The 27,605-nt window shown below is 35.1% G+C and overlaps 1 long non-coding RNA gene and 1 pseudogene across 4 annotated transcripts in view; one reads left to right on the top strand and one right to left on the bottom strand.

The window, feature by feature from the left end:
• The window catches only part of LOC136041843 (uncharacterized), a 123,114-nt gene extending 100,710 nt beyond the window's left edge, over window positions 1–22,404 (top strand). For 3 of the 4 annotated variants that reach the window (XR_010621112.1, XR_010621110.1, XR_010621111.1), the window contains exons 7-8: window positions 2,928–3,126; window positions 22,230–22,404. This is a non-coding gene — a long non-coding RNA (uncharacterized LOC136041843). The remainder of the gene's footprint in view (window positions 1–2,927; window positions 3,127–22,229) is intronic. The other variant, XR_010621109.1, reaches the window with a different exon arrangement.
• LOC136041842 (protein D2-like) lies at window positions 5,300–22,123 on the bottom strand (annotated as a pseudogene).
• Window positions 22,405–27,605: the final 5,201 nt, after the last annotated feature.

Raw genomic sequence — 27,605 nt, 5'->3', positions numbered from 1 at the left:
TCTCTCTCTTTCGCTAATAAATATCAGACAGTCAGACAGTCATCCCATCTAGCTTATGCCCACCGCTTAGAGTACGGATGCTTAAAGCCGTTGAATGGTTAGACTGTTTCCTTAGCGGCAATCAATTGCTAAACATATACCAACAATGTAGTCATTTCTTATGCCCATGTTCACCGCTTGAGGCACGAATGCCTTCAAGCCGAGGCTAGTTAGACCCGTTGCTCTAGCGGTAAGCCATTGCTATAGGCACATACCAACACCATATTCCTCTTTCATAGGGTATTTCATTGAGCCTATGTTTGCCGCTTAAAGCACGAATCCTTAAAGCCGTCAATAGTTAGACCATTGCTCAAGTGGTAGTAACCATCTGCTTCACACATACCAACAATATACTCATTCTCATTTGGGGTTCCCATCTAGCCCATGTCTACTCCACTTTTTATAGTCAATTACAGACAGTTGAAATTTTTGTTTCTGGCCCAAATCCCTTGGCTTATAATTGCAAGTTCACTTGCATAAGAGTCGAGGCAGATTGCAGGAGGCCCTTGTAGGCCTTGAATTGGAATCGTTATTTCCATTCATATTCATTTCTTTGGCGGGGTAATCAGTTGTAAATAGATTGCCAAATTTGTCAATATGCTGCTTCCCCCTTCCTCGACCGTGAATTAACCTGAGAGAGAACCTCCAACAGGTTGAACCCAACCCACCGTGAATTAGCATGAGAGGGTTGACTCTAGTTCAGCATTGTTCGAGTGATAGCCATGAGAGGAAAATTTTCAAGTAAGTCAACCCGTAGTCAACCTGCGTGTGTTGACAACCCAGCGAGAACCTCCAACAGGTACGACTCTAGTTCGGCATTTGTGAAGGGACACACATGCACGGAAAGGTGTAGCATAAATGGGAGAAAGTAACAACGGCAATCAAAAGGGATAAAATTAACCCTTGACTGGGCTGCCCACTTAATTGAACAATCTCTCTTGGCTTTTTTCTACAATTGGCCATGACTTTGACTTTTCCCACAACTATTCCCAACTATTTTTTGTTTAAATTCAAAAATGAAACCTCTAAAGGAAACATAATGTCACTCAATGCCTTTTTGTTTGCTCTTTACAATTATAAAAATCACTCTCCTCACAAATCACTTTAATAACTTTAATCTCCTCTCTAAGCACTTTATATATTGAGTAGGGAGGGAAGGAGCAATTCAAAACATCTTACTAGAGCATAATTTAGATTATAAATTCAGCCCTGATATCTTCATTATTTCTAGTGTCTCAATTTCACTTTTCATTAATTAAGACCAGGTGTAAAGTAAAAACAATGTATGTATCAACCAAAATGACATAGTTGACATCTCATAAGTGGTCTGTGTTCTTGAGCAATTAGATAATACAGACCTTTAGACAAGTTTCAATGATTAGTAAAATCATAAAACAAATTTATTACAGCTAACACTACATCAGATAATGACTAAACATTTGGCTGTCATTGCAAGAGTTTATTATAGAATATAAGTACTATAAAAAAGGTTAAAAACTGGAATTTCTCAAGGTAAACACAGATTTACACTTTTAACACTATTATACAATCAAACATCAGCTACATATAAGCATTAGACTAACGTACAATAATCTACATTATATGGAGGGGGAAAGATAGAGTTAGTAACGTTAAAATACCTTCCCAGGACATACTTTGGTAAATATTTTGTAGTTTATATTATTGACCTACACATCAAGTGATCATACCAGTAGATGCTATTTTTAAGGATCTTCCTGTAAATAGCAATTACTTTTCTTTTAGATTGAATTTTAAGCTCTTTTAGGACTCTTGAAAATTATAATTTCATTCTTTATTTTTTTATATAAAAATAGGTTATAACATTTGTCTCAAACTTATTCTCATCATAAAGCCATTTTGTAGAAATGGTATGATTCAATATTGTTTTGCCAGGATTAAAATTGAATAGAAAATAAATTCATAATAAACCTGCTATGTTTTCTTCTTATTCTGTTAGGCCACTTAAAAGAACTGCCTTTTCACCAAAGCCTATATGTCAAAAAAATATCAATAGTGACAAAAGATAGGCTACACAAGATAGAAAAGTTGAGAAATTGTTTTGAATTTTTTATCCAAATCAATGGTGATAGGCCTAAATCAATGCTTGTGGATTACAAAACTTCAAGAAAATGGATTTTCTAAATAAATCATCCTGGAAGATTGAAAATACAAGGAAAGGCGGATATGCCTCCCAAAGCTAAAATTGGTCATCAGTAATTAAACACTTCACTAATATTGTCTCGCCTTGATACACATCATCTGACAAGTTTAAATAACACACTAGTCTATATCTTCTTGTCTACTCCTATGTTTTGTAGAAACTGAACTACTAGTCAAAAGATTTGTATACTAAGTTTTTCAACAGCCACTCCACCCAAAAGAAGGTTTATATTACATTGCATAGAATTCTGAGTAAGGAACTTTACAAAACTTTGTCTTTGATGTTGATAATTATCACAATCTAGAAGAACATGTGCAATTGTCTCTTCGTTGTTACAACATGTGCAATTTTTATCCTCTCCAAAAAATCTTGCACAATAGGATTGAACCCCTGCATGTTGAGATCTTAACCGATACAAATAACTCCCTCTTTTCTTGTTAATTTGTCATATATTTTTAATTCATGCCTCCTTGTGGTTTTGCAGGTGACAAAATAGTTGCCAGACAAATTCTGGTTTTCCTCAAAAGAAAATTTATCTAGATTCTTTATTACTTTGTCAATCATCTTAACTTCCATAGGAGAATCACATTCAGTAAAGGGGTCTGTCATTTTTGTGGTCTGCTTTGCAGCTCAGTCTGCTCTTTCATTACCATCAATCCCAACATGAGCTGGTACCCATTGTAGAATTACTTTGTGTTTTTTACAGACAGATGTAAACATAGAATAACAAGCAATTACTTCCATTATGGACACCCTATTCCTATTCACATTACTGATGGCATCAATAGAGGCTTTACAATCTGAACATATAACTATCTTAGGATAGTTCTGAAGATTCGTTCCTATATACTCCAAGGCTTTCTTAATAGCAATAACTTCTGCTTGGAATACAGATGTTTCAACAGGTAACTTAAATTGATTTGTAATTTGCAGCTTAGGGATCGTAAATCACTGTCTCTGGGCTTGTCATGTTTTCAAAGTTTTAAATTTTGTCGTAGTCTACATCTATATGTGCACTAAATTACTGTTGCCAACTTTTCGTCCGTGAATGTGTTCCCAGAGTATTCAAAACTTTCGTCAGTTTTTAGCTAGAATGTGTCCATCTTCATATCTCAAATACTAGAGGTTTTTTTTAGTTGTACTACTGACCAAAAGACATTTTGTAAACTAATTTCATAATAGCCCGTTAGCATCACAGATGATGAAAATAAAAAAAAATCCATATAAAAATTCTTACAAAAATATTCATATAACACAATTATACAAAATGACTTAGTGGGAAAGCACGAAACTCGTATAAACCCATAAAACCCTTTTTTTGATGAAAATTCTTTGCTTATGACCTATCTGTCAAAGCCTAGATGCTAAAAAAAAAACCTAGAACAGACATTGCTTTCATAAATGACATCAAAATAGATATCCAATTATAACATTTTTTGTTTTATGTCATAAATTTACAAAATGTGTCCCTTTTTTACCTTTTTTGTCTAAAATTTTTAAAGTTTGTCAGTATTTTTCCCTTTTATGTAATTGCGCTTCGGAACATGGGATATGCCCCTTTAACATAAAATGTATCGAGTTGGCAGCCCAAGTTGCGAATAACAAGAGAAATAGATGTCGCTAAAAGCCTTAAATACTATAGACATTTTCCATTGACGAAACGGAATCTTAAAATAAGATTGACAGCTAAGTTAATAAAACCGGTTTCTTAAAGTAAATTGTGGAATCACAACCTTTAGAACGGCAAAGCTTATAAATTCAACTAAAAAGTTTTAAAAAGTAGAGTTGTAACAAAGTCAAACTTTAGCGTAAACAGCGGGGTGCTGAGGAGGGGACAACCCTTTTAATATACGGAATAATTTCTGTTCGTTTTAAGTTTTAATGTCGCTCCTTACTTGCAGTTTAAAAAACTTGTTTTTTATTATTTAATCTTTACATGGAATGAATACAATAACCACATTTACCAAAAGGGCAAAATAGGCATATTTATGTGCATTTCTCCCTAGAATAAACGGTACATATTAACCAAACCATAACTTTAATAATACAAGAAGGACTTAAAACAAAGCAAAAAATCTGGCTCATTTTATACAATTTAAGGTTGGACTTGAAAAAAAAAACTTAAATCAGATAATTATGATAAAATTTATTAAATTGAAATTGAGCTTTCTTTTAATTTTGCTAGTGCTGTTGGCTAATACTTCCCTCCCAATGGCATTCACAATTACGGAACAGTACGTTTTAAATACATGATAAAGCACCCAAACTCTTATTTTTACAGTTCCCTATACTCTTTGGGCTTGCAACTAGACATAACCAGTTACAAAACATTGAGTGGAGAAATACAAATAGTTCGTGTTTTCTTATCTGCCTTATCCGCTTGACTCTTGTAAAAAATTGATGTAAGTTGATAAGACAGACTGATTTAAACTAGGTCAAAGATAAAAGAGCCAGGTTTCCCTAAATGGTTTGTTTTCACAAGGCATATGTGTTAAAACAAATTTATTCGATAATTTGAATAAACTTGCGGGATATTTGATAAATATTTTGGATTTTTGGGGGTAGGCGGATACAGACACCCCTCCCCCCTACGTGCTTGCTTTATTTATCCCCTGCTATTTTATAATAACTAAAAAATGTTTTATATCGAAGACCTACCATATTTTGGAAAATTTTTGGATGAATACAAATAAACATTGAGTAAAATTAAAAAAAAGTAAGTAAAAAAAAGTAAAGTTAAACTTATTTTAATTTTTTTTTTCAATTGTGGTCGGTGCAGCTGCATTGTCAGATATACAAACAGTTTTTAATTCTAATAAAATCTATACAGTTTATAGGAATAAAGATTTCTCTCTTATGAATTTTACATAGAGTGCGTATCCATCTTCTTGTAAAAAAAAAAGTTCCATATATTCGTCGGAAACACTGAATGAATATAGTAAAGTAAAAGAAATTTTTTGGGAAGAATATTATTTTAAGGTAAATTTACCTTTTAAATATTTAAAATCATGGATCCAGTTGAGGGGAAATTGCCTTCTAGTACATAGGAAACAGAAATTAAAAAAAAAATATGGGAACAAATGGTAAGTGCGGGTATTGCGGAAAAGAGGATAATGATTTAGCCCATTTCCTCATGGAGTGCCAGGAGCTTGAAAGTCTTAGGGATGAAATTTGGGGGGACCATCGGTAGGTGCTACTTTCTGATATCCTGAGGTCTTCGAAGCCTGGAACCATGTGCAAAATGGCACGATATGTGGAAAAGGCGGGAGAGGCTCAGTCGAGCCCGAGTGAATGAAAATAAATATTGTTTTATATTGAGTTTGTGTTCTATGCAGTGCTGTATTATTAAATCATGTTGTGTATGGCCGTAGGGCTCAAATAAACTTTCTTTCTTTCTTTATACTACATTCCATTGTTAGGAAAATAAAAAGTAAACTCAAGCAGTCTGCAGCCCAATTTTACTTGAAAGGAGAATATATATCACATGGCCAGAATATTGCCAAAACAAAATCACAAAATAATACGATTCAGTCTCAACAGAGAAACATGAAGCTCCCAGCTGCTTATACAGATCTGGGACGTAGTCATCAAATTGACCTTGAAAGAAGTTCCCAGCGATCGGCTGATTGAGGTTGTACTTTTGGGCAAATTTACGAATTGCAAACTTTCCTCGATTATCCCCAGACCTTAAAAGAAACAAGTTTATTAATAATGAAAAACAAACTTAGCCATAATAAAGAATCTCTTGATTAAGCGAAAGGTAATTCACGAGAGATCCCACGGAGGAGGACGGGGAATGTGGAGGGTGTGCGTCCTCGTGACTCACAGGGTTTAATGTCTCACAAACAATTTCTATTGACAATTGGCTAAGCATACTACAAGTAACAACTAACTGTAGCGCTGAGCCACCTGAGACTAACATAGCAGCACACTCTCCTTTTCGACCTCTATTCAAAGCTTCACTCTTTAGCTCCGCTACCATGAAGTTACAGTTTCCTTTAAATCCTTGCTTAAGACATCCTCCCATCCCATTACGGAAACAAGCTGCTTTTCATTTGGACCCCGCATGGATGGCCAAAACGCACACTTTTTGACACTCTTATCCTTCATTCCAAAAATAACCAAATTTAAGTTCAAATAGGGAAATGTCCTTTTATTAGACAGTGAAAAAGATACAAAAGGTTCTGGATATTCCAAATATTAAATAAAAGAAAACAAGTTTTTTTAACTGCAAGTAAGGAGCGACATTAAAACATAAAACGAACATAAATTCCTTATATGAAAGAGGCTGCTTCCTCATCAACGCCCCACTCTTTACGCTAAAGTTTGACTCTTTCTCTCAGTTCTTCTTTTTAAAACAGTAAAAAACTTTAGCGTAAAGAGCGGGGCGTTGATGAGGAAGCAGCCTCTTTCATATACGAAGTAATTTCTGTTCGTTTTATGTTTTAATGTCGCTCCTTACTTTCAGTTAAAAAAACTTGTTTTTTTATTTAATTTCTGAACGTTTTTGAATCAATGCATGTTTTGATTTTGGCTCTCCGCAGAGGAATAATTATAACGAAATTTGTATTTTTTTTTTTGCTAAATGGCTTTCTCATAATTTTGATCGAATGATTAAGTCGTCCCCAAAGACATAATTATAAGGTTTTTCGACTACGTTGAATAAAATGGCTATCTCAGAATTTTGATCCGTTGACTTTCGTAAAATAATTAGCGTGGGAGGGGGCCTAGGTGCCCTCCAATTTTTTTGGTCACTTAAAAATTTTGATCGAATGATTTTGAGAAAAAAAGAGCGGGAGAGGAAGCCTAGTTGCCCTCCGATTTTTTGGTTAATTAAAAAGGCAACTAGAACTTTTAATTTTTTACGAATCTTTTTATTAGTAAAAGATTTACGTAACTTATAAGTTATCTTACGTAAAGAACTTTTGTATTCTCATATTTTTATTACATATATGAGGGGGTTCGCCCCCTCGTCAATACCTCACTCTTTACACTAAAGCTTAAATTTTGTCCCAATTCATTAAGAATGACCTGAATCACAAAAGCCGTAGAATAAATAGTTGAAATTACTAAAAATACTTTAGCGTAAAGAGCGAGGTATTAGGAGGAGGTGAGCCCCTCATATGGGTAATAATTTCTGTTTGTTTTAAGTTTTAATGCTGTTCCTTACTTCCAGCTGAAAGAACTTTTTCATATTTATTTTTTCATTGTTTTTTTTTTAAATAATGCTAGTAAATCCTGCGCTCCCTTCATGGAGATTTTCTACCCCCATGACAAATTATCGATGGAAAGTTCCCCCAGCATATCCCCCTCTTCTCAACCCCTCCCCCAACCAAAAAAATCCTCCTGAAAACGCCTGTACACTTCCCAATAACCATTACTATATGTAAGCACTGGTCAAAGTTTGTAACTTGTTGCCCCTCCCACGGGGACTGTGGGGGAGTAAGTCGTCCCCAAAGACATAGTTATAACGTTTTTCGACTACGTTGAATAAAATGGCTATCTCAGAATTTTGATCCGTTGACTTTGGTAAAATAATTACCGTGGGAGGGGGCCTAGGTGCCCTCCAATTTTTTTGGTCACTTAAAAAGGGCACTAGAACTTTTCATTTCTGTTAGAATGAGCCCTATTGCAACATTCTAGGACAACTGGGTCGATACGATCACCCCTGGAAAAAAAAAAAAAAAAAAAAAAAAAAAAAAAAAAAAAAAAATAAACACGCATCCGTGATCTGCCTTCTGACAAAAAATAGAAAATTCCACATTTTTGTAGATAGGAGCTTGAAACTTCTACAGTAGGGTTCTCTGATACGTTGAATCTGATGGTGTGATTTTCGTTAAGATTCTATGACTTCTAGGGGGCGTTTCCCCCTATTTTCTAAAATAACGCAAATTTTCTCAGGCTCGTAACTTTTGTTGAGTAAGACTAAACTTGATAAAAGTTATATATTTAAAATAAGTATTAAAATGCGATTCTTTTGATGTAGGTGTTGGTATTAAAATTCCATTTTTTAGAGTTTTGGTTAGTATTGAGCCGGGTCGCTCCTTACTACAGTTCGTTACCACGAACTGTTTTATATATACAGAGACTGACAGCAAATAAACCAGTGATAAAATTAAGACAAATGATATTTATGCTGACAAGAAATATCTTCCAGATTAAAAATGTTTTCTGGTTCATTGCCTGAGAGGGTTCAACAACAAGGTTCATTCCAGGTCTCGAGTTATAAAGTTTCCTTCTTAATATTGCCCTTAACATAAATTTAAGTTTGAAAAAAAAAACGTATAAAACGTATCATGAAAAAAACGTATAAATCATAAAACATATCCTAGCCGTCTTAACCTTTCTCCACTATAGCCCTAGAGACTAAGATCGAGCCACATTTTTGGTGCAGCTTAATGTTTGATATACCGTCAGTCAAATGTGTGCCCAAAACTACCCTTGGACAATATCTCTGGGAAAAATTTAATAGATTTGCTTCTAATATTCGAACCTTAGTTTGCAGAGTTCCCTTCTTTTTGTCATCAACTTTTTTCAACTGGGAAAAGACACCATGCCTTGGCTATTCTACTCTGCATCTTCGCTGAATTAGCGATTTTACTACGCAGGAAAAACTATCTACTTTATCAATTTTCTCGGCACTTAAAATTACCCTCATTTATCCCCGGTCTAAAAGTTAGTCTTGGTGGTACTCATTTTCAAACATATTTTTTGTAAATTGAATTCTTAAAAACTCGAAAATTTCAGTACCTTTGGTAACATTTCTATCGAGGACACTCAAATCATCTGCACAATATAAGTCTAAGGGAGTTTTATCTTTCCATTTGGTACCATGTTCTCCTAGAGCATTTGTTAAGACAAAGTTCATCAAAATAATCCACAAAAGCAGGGATAGGACACACCAATTCTAACTCCTGATTCAACACGGAACCAACTAAAAACCACACTTCTATCTCACAGGCAGCAATAGTATTTTCGCATATGAACATAAAATAAGTCCAAAGTAATCAACTAATCCAAAATCCTCAGAAATAGGACGTGATAGAAATTCGCCAAACATTTGTAAACATATAAGATATATACTAAGTACTATTTTTGGATACTGACATTGCAAATATAGCCTCACATTTTTACGAAGTTAGTTCAAAACCTTTAAATATCAAATTAGGCAGGAATCAAACACCCTTTGCAAAATTTTTACTCACTGTGTTTTATTTGGGAAAATCGCATTATAATCTAAACAGTTTTTAATAAAAGATTCCAATATGACCCCAAGATGAAAAAGGAACGACATGAAAAAACATACCAACTTTGTACCTGGGTTTGGACCCTTGTTTTGTTAAGATTTTAACAGGCTGTGACATGTCCACCATTCTGAAAGAATTTATATACGAAGCCTCTTTTGAAATGAGATAATAATTTTGTGCCTTTTTTGTTGCCTTGGCTGTTCTGTTTTGACTGAATATCTCGAAATATTGATCCAGGGTCATATAAGGGTACAGGAGGGCCCGAAAAGACAAATGCCGGTTCTGTTACCCCTCAATCTGTTTTTTCACTGAAAAGGGCAATAGGTCTGAAAATTTGTGAATTGAGTTTATCTATGACCCGTTGTAAAAGCAATAAAAAAAAACGAGTTTAAGAGAAAAAAAACAGAAAAAGAAAGATGGAAAATGACAAATGAAACAAAACAAAAATTCATAAAATAAGCACAGCAGCACAATAATTAACCATATAATTACACAAACACAAAACACATAACAATCACAATAATTTAAAAGAAAGCGATACATTTACTGTTTTAAAAGGGAATAAATTGGATGTCCATTAATTTCTATGCTATAAGCTTGGATACATCTGCTGATGGCAGCGTTGGGATATATAATACCGTATCTCCTATTGGCCCAAGAATTACTTGCCCACTGTTGGAGACCGAGGAGATATTTAGCATACCAGTAATAAATTGACTGAAGTTGTTTTATTTCCTTTGTTGAAAAGGTACGCCAAAAAGGTGCAAGGTAAAAACAATTTCGAAGGGCATAACCCTTTAGAGAACAAAACAAGAGTTAAGAGCTAATATGGCACTAGTGACGAGGTCGGAAGAGCCAAGAGCTCATATGATATGAGCTCTGGAAAAATTCTAAGAATCAATAGATTGCTATATAAGGAAAATCAGAGGCTTAATGCCGGTTGGGATTTAAAATAAGAGCTCTGAGTCACGAGGTCCTTCTAAATATCAAAATTCATTAAGATCTGATCACCCACTCGTAAGTTAAAAATACCTCAATTTTTCTAATTTTTTCTCCCCCTTCAACCCCACAGATGGTTGAATCAGGGAAAACGACTTTATCAAGTCAATTTGTGCAGCTCCCTGACACGCCTACCAATTTTTATTGTCCTAGCACGTCCAGAAGCACCAAACTCGCCAAAGTACTGAACCCCACCCCAAACTCCCCCAAAGAGAGTGAATCCAGTCCGGTTACGTCAATCACGTATATACGAAATTTAAAGACGTTTTTCAAGATTTCCGGTTTCCCCCTCCCAACTCCCTTAAATGTTAACAGATCTGGTCGGGATTTGACATAAGAGCTCGTTCCATCTAAATATCAAATTTCATTAAGATCCGGTCACCCGTTCTTAAGTTAAAATACCTCAATTTTTCTAATTTTTCCAAATTAACCATCCCCAGCTACCCTAAAGAGAATGGATCCGTTCCATTATGTCAATCACATATTTATAGCTTGTGCTTATTTTCCATCAAGTTTCATCCCGATCTCTACACTCTAAGCGTCTTCCATGATTTCCGGTTTCCCCCTCCAGCTCCCCCCAATGTCACCAGATCTATTCAGGATTTAAAATGAGAGTTCCAAAGCAGAAGATCCTTCTAAAGATCAAATTCTATTAAAATCTGATCACCCGTTCTTAAGTTAAAAATACCTAATTTTTTCTAATTTTTCCGATTTAACCGTCCCCCCCCAGACAGTCGAATCAAAAATTCGACAATTTCTAATTTAATCTGGTCTGGTCCCTGATACGCCTGCCAAATTTCATTGTCCTAGCTTACCTGGAAGTGTCTAAAGTAACAAAACCGGGACAGACAGACCGACAGAATTTGCGATTGCTATATGTCACTTGGTAGATACCAAGTGCTATAAAAAGGTTACCCATTTATATGGCACTATGGGTTATCACCACATTAAAAGGTGTCAATGTAAACCAGATCATACTATGTGTTTTTGGAAAGAATACAACTTACACATTACATTAGTTTCAGAATTAAATACATGGATGCAGTGACATTGAAAGCATAGAAAAATTAGTTTTGGAACTAATTCCCCTATGGAAAAGGCCGAGTGCATAGAATAGTTTACCAAGCAGACCCAAAGGTAGAAAAGAGAGTGACTGCAACAGCTCAAAACACGTTATGTTTCACGCCACACATTCAGAAGGAGAAGGAACTCACTTGAAATCCGTTTAGGACTTCTCAACCATTACTAGCAACCACTTGTTTGCATTCTGGCAATGGCGTTTAATGGGGGGAGGGAGGGGCATGGCTTCTAGATATTGAAAAATATCCCTACAAAAAGGTATTTACTTCCGGTTTTTTGGGGGGCATGTTTTCTCCATGGCATTCTTTTTTTTCTTTTCATTCTAAAAATCCCTATCCACTGCTATTTCATGAATTGACGGTAAATGACATGAATTGACTGTGTGTCAAAGAGGCAGCAAAAACAATCATTGTCTTAAAAACTTCATTTCACAACCATTGCTATTAGGGATAAAAAGGGGTATGTCTTGGAAAGTATGAGAGTAGTAAAAACATCAGAGAATTAGACCAGACAGTCAAACCTTTAAGGACCGGGTTGTAAATCCCTTTCTTTTTTTTTAATGCTATAACATATTTTAATTAATACAGCCAATTAATTCAAAGCCCTGATAGTTGGAATATGATGTAAGTGTAAAGAAAGACTAAAATCCTTCGAGAAGTGGCTTCCCAGAGGTTTTCAACAGTGGGACCGTCAGCGAGTCAAGTATAGCCAGTTCAAGGTTACAGTGCGTTTTTAGTATTAATAGAGATGTATAGCTACCTGTTTGTCAATCGTGGTTCATCTGCACTCCGTATGCTTAAAAGCAAGAAGGACGTATCTATGGAGTCCAGTGCCTTGGGGAGGTCCTGCCCCGACATATTCCGAGAGGAGTTCGCCCTTGCTAATGTCTTGGCCGGGAATGTTAACAACCAGCCAATGGTGCCATTCTCTAAACTTTGGCTCTTTTCGGCTTGGTGTATCTGGGTCTGGAAAATAACGACCCATTTATCTACAATACAAATGATCATCATCTATGTTTATAGGAAAATACATTTACGAAAAGTCCTTTTCTTTGCATATATCAATAAACCAAAGGTTTAAAACAAATATCAAGCGGTTTCGCCCCCAGCGATAGTTTTAGTTTTAGAAAATATTTCTTTTTGAGTAAAAGCTGCATATGCAATTAAAATAATTGACATTAGACTGTTGTATACGTGCTGGTAGATAAATAGTTAAATTAAAGAGGTAGTGTGGATCCTTTCTCCCTATAGTTTTAGTAAGTTTACCTTTTTTTTCTTCGTGTACACTACAACTATTTTGTAATGGGTGAGGGAGGTGAAGGAGGGGAGCAAGGCAGCTTTGAATATGTGTTAGAAAGGGGAACAAATTTTGCACCGATCCTCATAAAATAGTATACACCACAGTTTTTTTGTCTGCCTTCCAAGACTCTTCGGCTAGTAGGAAAATAAAACATAAGGGGTTAGGGGTAAGATAGAAGGAGGGAGAGAGGAAAAAAGATTCCTGGAGACAAAATTTTCAAGATTAAAAAAAAATGGAGCATGTCATATAGAAAGAGAGATGGTAATTTATAGACAGAAAAAAAGTACGGTAAATAAAAGGATGGGGGATGACTTGCTCGAAAACGCAAAAAAGAAAAGTGAGCCTGGATTGTCCGTAACAGTTCGAATAGTCAAACAATCAATGTAATTTTACCAAGTTTTTGAACAGTAATAATTTATTGATAAACCATTATATAAACAGGAGAAGTTAAGTAATACAAAGAAAAGAAAAACATAGATAATAAATAGATAAACATTCCCTACGACACAGTTACAAAAGCAAACACATTTGCTCATTAAAAACGTAATTTCACAACTTATAAAATCTGCTTACAAGGGATACTTAAAAATTCTTCTTGGTGAAAAGACAAGTTATAGGCCCCAGACATTGACACTTCGCCACTACACCAACTTTGGAGAGATGCTTCATGACTGAACTAAAGGAAAGCAACTAAATCTGTCCCTTCGAGTTCGAATGATTTGGAGCGTTCCAAGTGATCAAGTAACCTATTACTATTTTGCACCATAAATGGAATTTGCAAGACATAGACACGAAATTATTTACCCTGACGTTCCATCAGCTATCCACCCTATACCACACTCTGATCAGCATTCTTTACCCATTTTTAAAAATTGAACAGATCAAGACGAAACAAGAGCTAAGAGCTCATATGGCACTTGTGACAAGTTCAGAAGAGCCAAGAACTCATATGGCATGAGCTCTAGCCAAAATTCTAAGAATCAATAGATTGATTTAAAAGGAAAATCAGAGGCTTAATGCCGGTCGGGATATAAAATAAGAGCTCTGAGACACAAGGTCCTTCTAAATATCAAAATTTATTAAGATCCGATCACCCACTCGTAATTTAAAAAAACTAATTTTTTCGGATTTTCAGAATTAATCCTCCTCCAACTCCCCCACAGAGAGCGGATCCGTTCCAGTTATGTAAATCACGTATCTAGGACTTGTGCTTAGTTTTTCCACCAAGTTTCATCCCGATCCCTCCACTCTAAGCGTTTTCCAACATTTTAAATTTCCCCCTCAACTGCCCCCAATGTCACCAGATTCGGTCGCGATTTAAAACAAGAGCTCTGAGACACGATGTCCTTCTAAATATTAAATTTCATTAATCACCCGTTCGTAAGCTAAAAATACCTCCTTTTTTCTAATATTTCCGATTTAACCGTCCCCTCACCCCCCCCCCCGGACGGTAGAATCAAGGAAACGACTATTTACGATATTACGTAATTTTTCTATTTTTCCGCAATAACCGGCCCCTCCCCAGATGGTCAAATCGGGAAAACGACTATTTCTAATTTAATCTGGTCTGGTCCCTGATACGCCTGCCAAATTTCATCGTCCTAGCTTATCTGGAAGTATTTAAACTAGTAAAACCAGGACAGATAGACCGACAGAATGATCAACAGAATTGGCGATTGCTATAGGTCACATGGTTAATACCGAGTGCCATAAACAGTTAGTAGTGACAGCAATTTATTCCATCCCAAATAAATGACTTGAGAAGTGGTCTGGATATTTCCAAAAAAGCATTGGGGCTTCGACTGAAAGAAATATTTATCGAATGGATGCACAAGAGCTCCATTGTACACAAATCGAGAGCAGGATTTCCTTTTCTTTTCACGGAGCGAAATCAACTTGTATATTGCCTGGAGTCTAGGACCTAGACCTTCAAGGAGATCTGTATTTTGAGTTACTTATTACGATCCACGAGAATGAAGATTGTTTCTTGACAGTTGAAAGCATAGTCTAAAACGTGTAGTTTTTCGTATCAGGTATATTTCTGAAGTAGTCCAAATTAGACACTCAGGTAAGTTGATAGAAGAGTATGACGATATCAAGATGATCATGAAACTCCTAAAACATAATACGTGCAACTATATAATTGGTGTGAATCAAAAGAAGATGGATTTCCTTCTTGGTCAGCCAAAAAATACACACAAGTTCCATCTTTCATTTGCATGTGGGAAAATAGAGCCAAAAAGAGGCAATGGGATCAAAAACACTAGCGGATTCATAAAAAGCTTGAGGCACGAAACATGTGTTACCCATGTTCTACTAGTCAGTCAGGACCAAATCGCTTTTCTATCTTTTCACTTTAACCTAGATCTGATGGAACTATTTTTGAAAGCATTAGACTAAGATGAAGCGTGTTTCCAGAGACTTGGGTATCTTGTTCCAAATAAATCAAGAAAAATAACTTAAAAGAGGTATTTTGTGAGCTTTTCATGGAGAAGGCCCATTTTTTGCACCAAGACTACGTCACGCGCGAACATCTTAGCGTCACGCCAGGAAAAAGTATAAAAGATCTACACGACTAACGCTGTGAGTAGAAAACGACGGGACCAACGCAGTAAGTATCAAAACGACGCATCAGGAGGATTCGAGAGTGAGTCTGAAATCAGAAGTGATGAGTCGAAAAGTCCTGGTCCTTGAGGGTGTATCCAAAATTTTTGTTCAAGATAGAGATATTTTTTTTTGGGAGGGGTTACAAAAAACAAATTTATTTGTATGCTTTTTTATTACTTTTTACAAGTCAAAAGAAAATTTCTAGGGGAGGGGGATAACGGCCTAGCTACTCCTTCTTCGCTGGCAAGCGGGGCAACAGCTGAAATAGGGTCAAATTACTCAGCAGCCTACGCGAATGAAAGTTGGTTCATTGCTAAATTCTTTGTAGATCGGTGTGCACAAGTATCTTGTGGTGTTGGATCCTCTTATTTTCCCAGGGTAACACTCAGCATCCATCCGTCCAGATAAGGTAAAGGGAGATCTTTTAGACCCCCCCCCCCAGCTCAATTATTGTACAAAATTTGTTGAAAAGACAAGTTATAGGCCCAAGACATTGACACATCGCCACTACACTAACTTTGAAGAGATGCTTCATGACTGAACTAAAGGAAAGCAACTAAATCTGTCCCTTCGAGTTCGAATGATTTGGAGCGTTCCAAGTGATCAAGTAACCTATTACTATTTTGCACCATAAGTGGAATTTGCAAGACATAGACACGAAATTATTTACCCTGACGTTCCATCAGCTATCCGCCCTATACCACACTCTGATCAGCATTCTTTACCCATTTTTAAAAATTGAACAGATCAAGACGAAACAAGAGCTAAGAGCTCATATGGCACTTGTGACAAGTTCGGAAGAGCCAAGAGCTCATATGGCATGAGCTTTAGCCAAAATTCTAAGAATCAATAGATTGATTTAAAAGGAAAATCAGAGGCTTAATGCCAGTCGGGATATAAAATAAGAGCTCAGAGACACAAGGTCCTTTAAAGATCAAAATTTATCAAGATCCGATCACCCACTCGTAATTTAAAAAAACCTGATTTTTTCGGATTTTCAGAATTAATCCTCCCCCAACTCCCCCACAGAGAGCGGATCCGTTCCAGTTATGTAGAATCAAGGAAACGACTATTTACGATATTACTTAATTTTTCTATTTTTCCGCAATAACCGGCCCTCCCCAGATGGTCAAATCGGGAAAACGACTATTTCTAATTTAATCTGGTCTGGTCCCTGATACGCCTGCCAAATTTTATCGTCCTAGCTTATCTGGAAGTATTTAAACTAGTAAAACCAGGACAGATAGACCGACAGAATGATCAACAGAATTGGCGATTGCTATAGGTCACATGGTTAATACCAAGTGCAATAAACAGTTAGTAGTGACAGCAATTTATTCCATCCCAAATAAATGACTTGAGAAGTGGTCTGGATATTTCCAAAAAAGCATTGGGGCTTCGACTGAAAGAAATATTTATCGAATGAATGCACAAGAGCTTCATTGTACACAAATCGAGAGCAGGATTTCCTTTTCTTTTCACAGAGCGAAATCAACTTGTATATTGCCTGGAGTCTAGGACCTAGACCTGCAAGGAGATCTGTATTTTGAGTTACTTATTACGATCCACGAGAATGAAGATTGTTTCTTGACAGTTGAAAGCATAGTCTAAAACGTGTAGTTTTTCGTATCAGGTATATTTCTGAAGTAGTCCAAATTAGACACTCAGGCTAGTTGATACAAGAGTATGACGATATCAAGATGATCATGGAACTTCTAAAACCTAATACGTGCAACTATATAATTGGTGTGAATCAAAAGAAGATGGATTTCCTTCTTGGTTAGCAAAAAAATACACACAAGTTCCATCTTTCATTTGCATGTGGGAAAATAGAGCCAAAAAGAGGCAATGGGATCAAAAACACTAGCGGATTCATAAAAAGCTTGAGGCACGAAACATGTGTTACCCATGTTCTAATAGTCAGTCAAGACCAAATCGCTTTTCTATATTTTCACTTTAACCTAGATCTGATGGAACTATTTTTGAAAGTATTAGACTAAGATGAAGCGTGTTTCCAGAGACTTGGGTATCTTGTTCCAAATAAATCAAGAAAAAAAAACTTAAAAGAGGTATTTTGTGAGCTTTTCATGGAGAAGGCCCATTTTTTGCGCCAAGACTACGTCACGCACGAACATCTTAGCGTCACGCCAGGAAAAAGTATAAAAGATCTACACGACTAACGCTGTGAGTAGAAAACGACGGGACCAACGCAGTAAGTATCAAAACGACGCATCAGGAGGATGCGAGAGTGAGTCTGAAATCAGAAGTGATGAATCGAAAAGTCCTGGTCCTTGAGGGTGTATCCAAAATTTTTGTTCAAGACAGAGATATTTTTTTTTTTTTTGGGAGGGGTTACAAAAAACAAATCACAAATTTATTTGTATGCTTTTTTATTACTTTTTACAAGTCAAAAGAAAATTTCTAAGGGAGGGGGATAACGGCCTAGCTACTCCTTCTTCGCTGGCAAGCGGGGCAACAGCTGAAATAGGGTCAAATTACTCAGCAGCCTACGCGGATGAAAGTTGGTTCATTGCTAAATTCTTTGTAGATCGGTGTGCACAAGTATTTTGTGGTGTTGGATCCTCCTATTTTGCCAGGGTAACACTCAGCATCCATCCGTCCAGATAAGGTAAAGGGAGATCTTCTAGCCCGCCCCCCAGCTCAATTATTGTACAAAATTTGTTTTTGGACAGGACTTTGGTCTTATGATACTTCACCAATTTCATTTATTCTTTGCCTTTTAATCTCAAATGTAATACCGTATTTTCCCGGTTTTTTCACTAAAAATTTTACTCCATAAGAGTTACAATTCCTGTTAAAAGTATACAAGCGTTCAAATACCATCAAAATTAACTCTAAACACCATCTTTGGGATTGTTATAGCTCTTATAGCCCTCATAATATGAACACTAGCAGTTTGGGACATTTGACGCCGAATGACGTTATCCCAAAATGCAAAAAATAGATTCGAGTTAATACAAGTATAGAGAAGAATAGCCCAAAATAAACTTAAATTTTCACACTTCTTAGATCTTTGTTACCCGTTTCTACAGTAACGTCTTATAATTAGTTTTGATATTTTCAAAAAATCAATTCATATGAAAAAAGAAGAAATAAAATAGATTAAAATAAAAATGTTTTCACTTCGACTAAATTTTACATATAGCTTGTTACTTCCCCAGCCCCTTTGAGTTTTGGGCCCTGGAAATTTGTCCCTTCTTCACTTCTAACTTCTTTTTTTCCTATATAGTCCTACCCTAAATTTTGGGTTTACTCTAATGATTAAATTTTGCTAAATTACTAAATTTAGCTAGATAATTACTAAATTTACCCTAATTACTACACTAAATTACTAGACTGTTGGTTTTGACCAAAACATAAGTCGTTCCATGAATTATAAACGTAAATAAATAAATATAAAAACACATAGGAATAGATAAATACTAACCTGTCATACAGAGGGTGTAGAAAAAATTCGGATCCGCATCCCATGAACAGAAGGAGGATTTTTAACCTGAGTTGGAGTCAGCTCATTTCCTTCATCAGAATTAACACCACTATCAAAGTCAACCTTGTAAAATTTAATGATACATTATAATTTCAGTATAATATAATATATCTCATTTAATTAAAAAGGAAATAATTTAACAAATAAGAAAATATTTAATTAATAATAAATCACAAAATCTTAGTAAAAATCGAAAAATATTCAGTCAATGAAATTATAACCTAATTATATTGGTTTCTGATGTTGCATCACCCCCTAACGAACAGCATAGGCCCTCTTCAAAACTGATCAAGCTTCCTCAGTGGCACAGTAGTTAGGGTCAAGCTCACGGAGATGTTTCAACCAGTTTGACCCCCCCCCCAAAAAAAAGAATCTTACTCGTAAATTAATCGTAAAAATTCAGGGAAAAAATATTATACCGCTCGTTAGAGGAGTTTCAGAACGAAGGTAAAAAAAAAAACTCAATGAGAATTAAACCCCTCCTTATTCCTTCTTTGGAAACACCGTCCCCTTTTACTGTTTTTTTGTATTAATCAAGATAGTTCATTAGGAGATTTGACATTTAACATTCAGTAGATCTTAGGATATTTCCCTTTGGTTAGTCAAGAACCCCTCCTTTGCTCAACCCATTAAGGAAGTTAGGGTAATATCTTTACCTATTTTTGTTGAAATTATTTGCTCGTCATCTTTCATATTGATTTGTTTATCTATCTTTATCACACTTTGTTATGCAAACCTTCCATAAATTAATAACATTCACGTATTAAGGATTTTATCTAGGAAAGAGCCAAGGTTTAGGACGACGCTTCAACAAAAATGATAAGTATGATGAACATAGGTGATATTGAAGGAAACATTGCAGAAATCTTAAGAATTCTGAATGTCAAAATCCAAAAAAAAATACTCTTCCCCTTTCTAAATCCCTGGTCAGCTATCATAATAAGCCAATCTAAATTTTGTTATATTGCCAAAAAGCATAAACAATTACTTTTATGGTAAAAAAAACAATTAGAAAACTTTTTTCTTGTTTTTGATAAAACAGAGAAAACAGAAATTAGTTTCATGTTTTTCACTATTTCTATCACTTTCTATTTTTTATTAACGATTTTTCTGTTTCTGTTTTCACCAAAAACAGAAATGTTTCCAACCTTCTAATCCAAGCTTATTTTATTTTCTGTTTCATAATCACCAAATCTCCTTTTTTGAGCATTTTAGCTGCTTCTGCAATATGTTATGATTGATTAACTTTCGATGTTCCCCAAGTTTAAATTCCTGAGGCAATTTTAGGCTCTAGAGATAGTGAAAGAGTTGCTCAGAGCAACTTTAAAGTCAAAATTCGAATGTATTCCAAGTCAGCACCCCTCCAAAGTGAATTAATCTCTATATTGCTGTAAAAGAAACAACCTTTATTTTTTTTTACATTCAGAACAGAGTATCTTTCCAAAGTCCTAAAAAGATAATTGTTAGTAATGCTTTTGCTAATAATTATGCTTACAAAGCCTAACATACAATTGTGACTAAAGATATGTAATAAAATTTTTTAACAATTGAAAACATTCTAAGAGAAAAAACTGAAGAATACAATTCATGTTAGGTTTGTGCACCCAGAGGAGAATACGATTTTGGAAGGAGTCAACAGTTATTTTCACCAAAAGAATTAAATCCTTACAAAACTAGATTAATTATGTCTACAAATGATGAAACTAAGACCTCTTATATTATGCTCAAACTTACATTAGAAAAAGAAAGTTCCTATTTTGTATCTTTTCATGCCTTTTGAGGGTAACGTTTTATCTAAAAGAAAATTATTAACTAGTTCATGGTTACAAACTGTAGGTAAGAAGTGACTTAGCTCAATAGTAACCAAACTCTAATAAACGGAATTTTGATACCAGTAGATATATCAAAAAATCAGATTTTTATGCTGATTTCAAATGTTTCATTTAGTTTAGTGTTACCCATCAAACGTGACACGCCTGAGAAAATTTTCCTTATTTAATAAAAGGGGAAACATCCCCCCTTGAAGTCACAAAGTCTTAATGAAAATCACATCATTAGATTCAGTGTATCAAAGAACCATAATGTAGAGGTTTTAAACTCCTATCTGCAAAAATGTGGAATTTTGTATTTTTTTGCCAGAAGAAAGATCATGGATACATGTTTCTTTGTTGTTTTTGTTTTTTCCCAGGGGTGATTATATCAACACAGTGGTCCTAGAATATTGTGAGAGGGCTCACATGAACAGAAATTAAAGTTCTAGTGCCGTTTTTAAGTGACCAAAAAATCGGAGGGCAACTTGACCCCCTCCCATACTCATTTTTCCCAAAGTCACCTGGTCAAAATTTTGAGATGGCCATTTTGTTCAGTATATTCAAAAAATCTAATAACCATGTCTTTGATGATGACTTAATCCCCCACAGTCCCCACTGGAAGGGCTGCAAGTTATGAACTATGCCCATTGTTTAATATAGTATTATTACTATTACTGCTACTAACAACTCACTGCAGCATCAAGCTGCCTGAGGCTAACACAGCTACGCACACTCCTCCTCCATCCAATTTATTCAAAGCCTCCCTTTTTACACTTTTTCAGTGAGAAACCCAAAGCTTCTCAAACTGCGTGACAATCATTTGTGTCGTAGGTTTTGCAGCAGTTTCTGTAAATTGCGAAATTTTTTGTATATGTTACTGTGAATGTCCAAAATAGGAAAATGTCGATATTCACCGGTGATTATCCAAGATTCCTTTTTTTTTTACTCCATGCATTTAGTCAGCTTTACCGGTCAGCCTTGTTAATTTTATGCAATGTTTGATGGTGACGGGTTCGATTTCGTTTTTAACCCATTTATGAGCTTTATAACCTAACTTTAACTGACAAAGCTAGCTGGCAAAGCTGATTAAACTCAAGCAGTGAAAAAAGAATTTTGGACGTTCACCGGTGAATATTGACATTAACCAAATTTCGGACATTCACAATGACAAATAGATGAACTCTGCCGACAAAAACCTTTCTATACATGAACCAGTTTTCCGTAGATAAATTGTACCAACATAACGCTGTACAACACACAGTTTCTTTGTAATTCTATTTTCGAGAACCTTTTGCCTTCACGCATGACCTTGCCGTGGTTCTTTGTTGGAGGGTAGTGACCGCTTTGCCATGTTTGTGTACTGCACCTTAGGTTTTGTATTTATTAAGATATTAATCCTGTTTTCGAATTAAAAGGTCTAATCCAGATTTATTTAGATATATGCTTTTTTTCTTCAGAATCATCTTGTAATTTGCCTATAAATCAAATGGGAAATCACCAAGAATATCTAAAGAAGCCACCTCCCCCTTTAAGAGAGATTGAGCCGAGATCAAAACAATACTACAGTTTCGGGAACGCTTTTAAGACCTAGGTAAGTACCTCAGGTCAACATTTTGAAATTTATTCTTCTTGTTATAATTGGGTAATTAACAAATCTTGTGAATAATTGATATATATATATATATATATATATATATATATATATATATATATATATATATATATATATATATATATGTATATATATACATATATATATATATATATATATATATATATGTATATTTAGCAGCAGCAATAAATTTAAACAGCTAGAGATAAATATGTCAGGGTTTGATGGCCTAGAATTTACAGGGCTATATCTATAATATCTAAAATAAAACTATTTTTAGTGCTGTTTTGCCAACTTTAAAAGGATTTTGACTTTAAAGTCATCTATTATATCTTACCCCCCATAATTATATGCTAAATGTAAGTCTGTTTTTGATTAGAAATTCTGGCTGGTCCCTTAAAGAAAAATGAGAAACCCCACTTAGTAAGCCTAGTTTGGCTGTAAATAGTAGTAATTCTGGCTATAATCTTTAGTCTGAGTAAGGACTGCTATGCTACTTGTATTTTTAATACAATTGAAGTGGATTTTCTCAGTAACGAATCTGTAATAGGTTCTTAGAAGGCTCCAGGAGAAGACATGAGCTGATGAAACCTTGTCAACCCTTATGGAAAATAGAAAATACATAGTAGGCATGATGGTTCATGAGTTCCTCGATAATCTAACCATCTCTAGTTTCTTTTTTTTTCTTTCCTAAACATTGTAATCGTAAGTGCAGACAGACGATAAAACGATTTACGAATTGTTGTTTTTTTTCTTCCCTAAGAATTTTATAAAGCTTTGATTTATTTGTTTTCGTTTTTGGATCCAACTTCTATTTAAGGTGTATTTTCCCCGTCTCACCTGCAGGTAGCACCTACTGGCAAGGCCTTATCCAGGGGGGATAGGGGGTTTAACCCCTCTCCCCATAAAAAGGTATGACCAACTCGTAAAAACGTAATAAAAATGAACATAAATAAATTTTGTAAGCGTTTTTTAAGTCATTTTGACCCCCCCCCCCCAAAGAAAAAATCCATTTGACCCCTCCCCCCAGAAAAAAAGATCCTGGATACGTCCCTGCCTGTTGGTAACGTATTTTTGTAGATACACAGGTAGATTTTTTTTCCTTCTGAGTCCATTTTATTTAAAACTATAGAAAAGTGATGTCCAACTAAAATTTGTTGGAATATCAATTTTTAGCTTTTGAAGCAATCTATTTAGTTCGCCTCAACAACTTTTAAATTTTTGAATCAACTAATCATGTTATAATTTATTAACTACATGTTTGAAAGAATTGAATTTACGAGGAAGAAAACAGTTATAAATATTTGTTGGATATTAGATATTGATTGTTTCAAACCTACTGATTTCAAAAAACAAAATTCATGGGAGTTTTAGCAGTTTTTTTTTTATACAGTAGTGAAAAAGTAAAAGCTATGAAAAAAACTACATTACGTTTACGATAAGGCAATAAGCTGATAGACTGGAGGCACTGTCATGTCATGTACATTACTTAGTCTATTTTCTTGATCAATGAAATTAGGAATCTCGGTTTTTGATAATTTATGTTTATTGGGCACCAAAATTGCTGCGTAAGCTTTAAATCCAAAAAAGTTCAACCTTGGTGCCGAAGAACCAACTTCAATTTTGCCGTCTGGAAACTTCGTTATGTCCATCAAGATTTGTATTTTGAATGACAATAGTAACTATCTCGTACTTTGTCGTCGTTTAACGATTTGAGTCTTGATTTTCCCGAGACATTACTGGCTGATTTTCCGTGCATATAAAAAATATATTTTTCTTTTCAAAGATATTCTATTTTAGATAGAATATCTTAGATATTCTTAGAAAGATATTTTAGAAATTTTCTGAAATTTTCTTTTGTCCAAAGCTTGGCTGAGGTGAAAAATGTCATAGGCATACGTGAATAAGGAGATATTGAGGTCAGAAACAACGCAAGACAGCTGACACTAGTCTTGAGCTCCGAGGACATAATTATTGTAATAATAAGGTGAGGTAATGGTATCTTGCGTGGCTCCTTTCATAACTGGTATAATTCTATTCAGTGGCATTGCCATTTTATCTTTCCTAAGGGGGATTTTAAGTCATACTCGTTGCTTGGCATGCATCTCACTTTTTGATCTGATGAAAGTCGGATTTAATCCTCTTATAGAAGCCTTTAAAAACATGAGGAGATGGATCAGGGAATCAGAGGTGAGGCGAACATCATGACACGCCAAGGCGAGTGAACTACCTGTAAAAAAAATGCATTAAACAGGGCATTAGCAACAACCACAAGAGCGTCTGCGTATCTATCGCCATGTTTAGAGGCAAACTGATGCGGAGTCGTGTAACGTTCTTCTTCAAGTTTTTTTATGAAATGTATTTAAATATTTAACTTTTTCATGTTCTTCATATCGATATTTTTTCGCTCTTTCATTTATTTTTCTCTTCAAGTTAAGTTCAAATTCCTTTTCTTGTTTAATTTCATCCAGTAATTTTCTCTTTATTGACTGTATGAGGTCAGAAACTGAGTCTGTTTTCCGAATCCATGCCATTCTTAGCAAGTCGGATTGGAAAGGGAAGTCTTTCTTTAAAATTGCCAGACACCATTTAGATGTTTAGCCGGTCCCCGACTAGTGATTTTCGCTAATTCAGGATTTTTAATTATTTTTTTCTTATACTCTTTTATGTCTTTTTCGAGTTTTCCTAGTAAAGCGCTATGTTTTACCTTACTTAGAGAACTTTACCCCGAACTGTTTGACAGAATTTCATTTTGACAAAACTGCATTTGTAGATATATATTTCACATTACTATCTATAAGACTCTGTGAAGTCATACCGTACCGCATATGGTATAATATCTTGGTATTTTGATTTTTGAAATTTCTCCTTACCTGTTGTTAAGAGAAAATAAAAATAAAACAGAAAGTTCATAAATATTGCATCAAAAATGCCAAAATTTAGCTAAAGGTTCCCAATGATTAAACTTGCTTGTAAAAAGTTTATCCTATGCTAAAGTTTACATGCCCATTTCGTTGATGTATACGCTAATCCGTTTCCTAAAATACGTTGTATATTATAATAATGAATAAAATAAAAACGCTCGAGGAAAAACAGAAGTCATGGTGAGAACTTAATAGCAGAAAAATTGTGACTGTGATGTCAAACAGTTTAATCAGACACGGCGTGCGATTGGGGTTCCATGCAGAAAAAAAGGTTATCGAAGAAGCTGACAAGTTTTTATTTGACTGAAATGGCAATTTTGAGATAGAACTGCCAACATTACTAATGACCATTGAAGACAAAGATTGCGACAATCAACTTGAACTTGAACACGGCTTAAGCACCGACCAAGAAATTGCATACAGTATCGACCTAGAAATTGACATTCTGGGTGTTTCAGGAGGAGTCAATCCTAGTTACGAAGCCAGTTTCGAAGAATTATCACAAACAAAGAGTTGTGTAGCCGACGGTCAAAAGTTACACTATTGTTTTTTGCCCATTGGCAGTTTCATTTGAAAATTGAAAACCTGAAACTGACTAATGAAGCAAAAGAGCGTCTAGAAAATTTAAAGTCTTCAAAAGAGGCCTTGCAATTCTTGAACGACTTTGGCTCTCACTTTTCTACTGGGTCTCACAACTACAGCGGAATAACAGTCAAACAAACAACTGAAGAAATAAGAAAGGAAATAAAAAAGAATTCCTCGGCTGATGGCTCGAAAATATTTATCAGCGCTTGGATTAAAGTATTTAAAGTTGGAAATGCAAAATCTACTGAAGAGTCATCTTCAGTTGTAAAAAGTGAAACCCATAAATTCCATCGAACACGGGTATATCAGGATTTTGACGAACACAATATAAAAGAGTACAAGGATTAAATAACTAAAAATCCTGAAAAAGCCAAAATCATCAGTCGGGGACCGGTAGAAAAGCTAAATAGTATTTGGAATTTAAAAAAAAAAGAATTCCCTGTCCAATCTGATTTACTCAGATTGGCATGGATCCAAAGAACTAACTCCGAGTCCGACTTGATACAGGCTAGGAAGATCCAAATGCTGAATGATATAAAAAACGAAAAGATTCAAGCAAGAAACATATTTTGGAACAAATGGAGAAAAATTTTAGAAAAAAATTCAAAATGAAGAACATCTGCTTCAACAAAAAATGCAGGACATTCAGGTGAAGGAACTCGATTCTAATGCAGAAGAAACACCAGAAAAGGTCCAGAAACACTAGAAGACCGAGGAAGGAAAAAGTATGAGAGAACTTAGATCATATATTCATGAAAAAATAAAAAAATGGTACGAGTCCGAAGCAATGGCCAGAGAAATAGTTCCGATAAAAACACAACAATGGCCAAAGGTGCCAACGACACCTGAATATTTCCACAGCCTAATTGACTTGCTACTTATAGAAATTGAAGAAGAAGAAGGCATTCAAGCAGTATTTGATATCATCGAAGACTTTAGAGAATTAAAAAAAAGTTGATCAAAAGAAATATTGAAATAGATTCAAAATATACCTTTTTTGATTTCATAATTGAGATTTTCGACCTTCTTGAAAAAAGCTGCGACCAAGGGAAAGAGCTTCTTAGCTTCGACTCTTTTCTTTCCCTCTTAAGAAGAAGTTTCTATGCTGAAGAAATTGCACAGGATTTTGAGCTTTACTGATCGGAATGGCAACAAAAAAATATTCCTTTCGCTCGACCAGAGCTAGAAGACATCATAAATATGGTCAATGAGATTGACAACTCTTCTGAAATTCAGGACACAATAAACAAAAAATTGTGGGACTCCTTTATTAATAACAAAATTTGCGGAAAAACCATCTGGGTACACCTTTGTGAAGAGCTATGTCCTCTTTGCAAAAGTCCATGCCTCAAGGAAAACAATCATGAAAAAAATCATGATTGTTTTCACTATCCAGGTGGAATAGTAGGTCACTACTATTGAAAACAAAAAAGCCTTGTTGGTCAAAAGGTCTAAAAATTCATAAATCATGGTTCGAAAACAATCAGAACTCAAGATTATGTGTCCTTATGTAATGATAAGGAAAAATTTGGACAAGAACGGTTTTTGTCGAACTACTCCTGTGCTTCGGCCCATAAGAAGTATACCTTCGCTTTTTAAACCGAAAACCACCACCCATTCAAAAACTTTTCTGTAGTATTCAGAGGATTGTTGAGTCCCACTGAGAGCAGGAAAGGTTATTACCGATATTTCATAAATAAGTACAATAATGA

This window comes from Artemia franciscana, unplaced genomic scaffold (genome assembly GCF_032884065.1).
Source record: "Artemia franciscana unplaced genomic scaffold, ASM3288406v1 PGA_scaffold_43, whole genome shotgun sequence".
NCBI lineage: Eukaryota > Metazoa > Arthropoda > Branchiopoda > Anostraca > Artemiidae > Artemia > Artemia franciscana.
The sequence above is the reverse complement of the archived record's forward strand: the minus strand, read 5'-3'. Positions and strand labels throughout refer to the sequence as shown.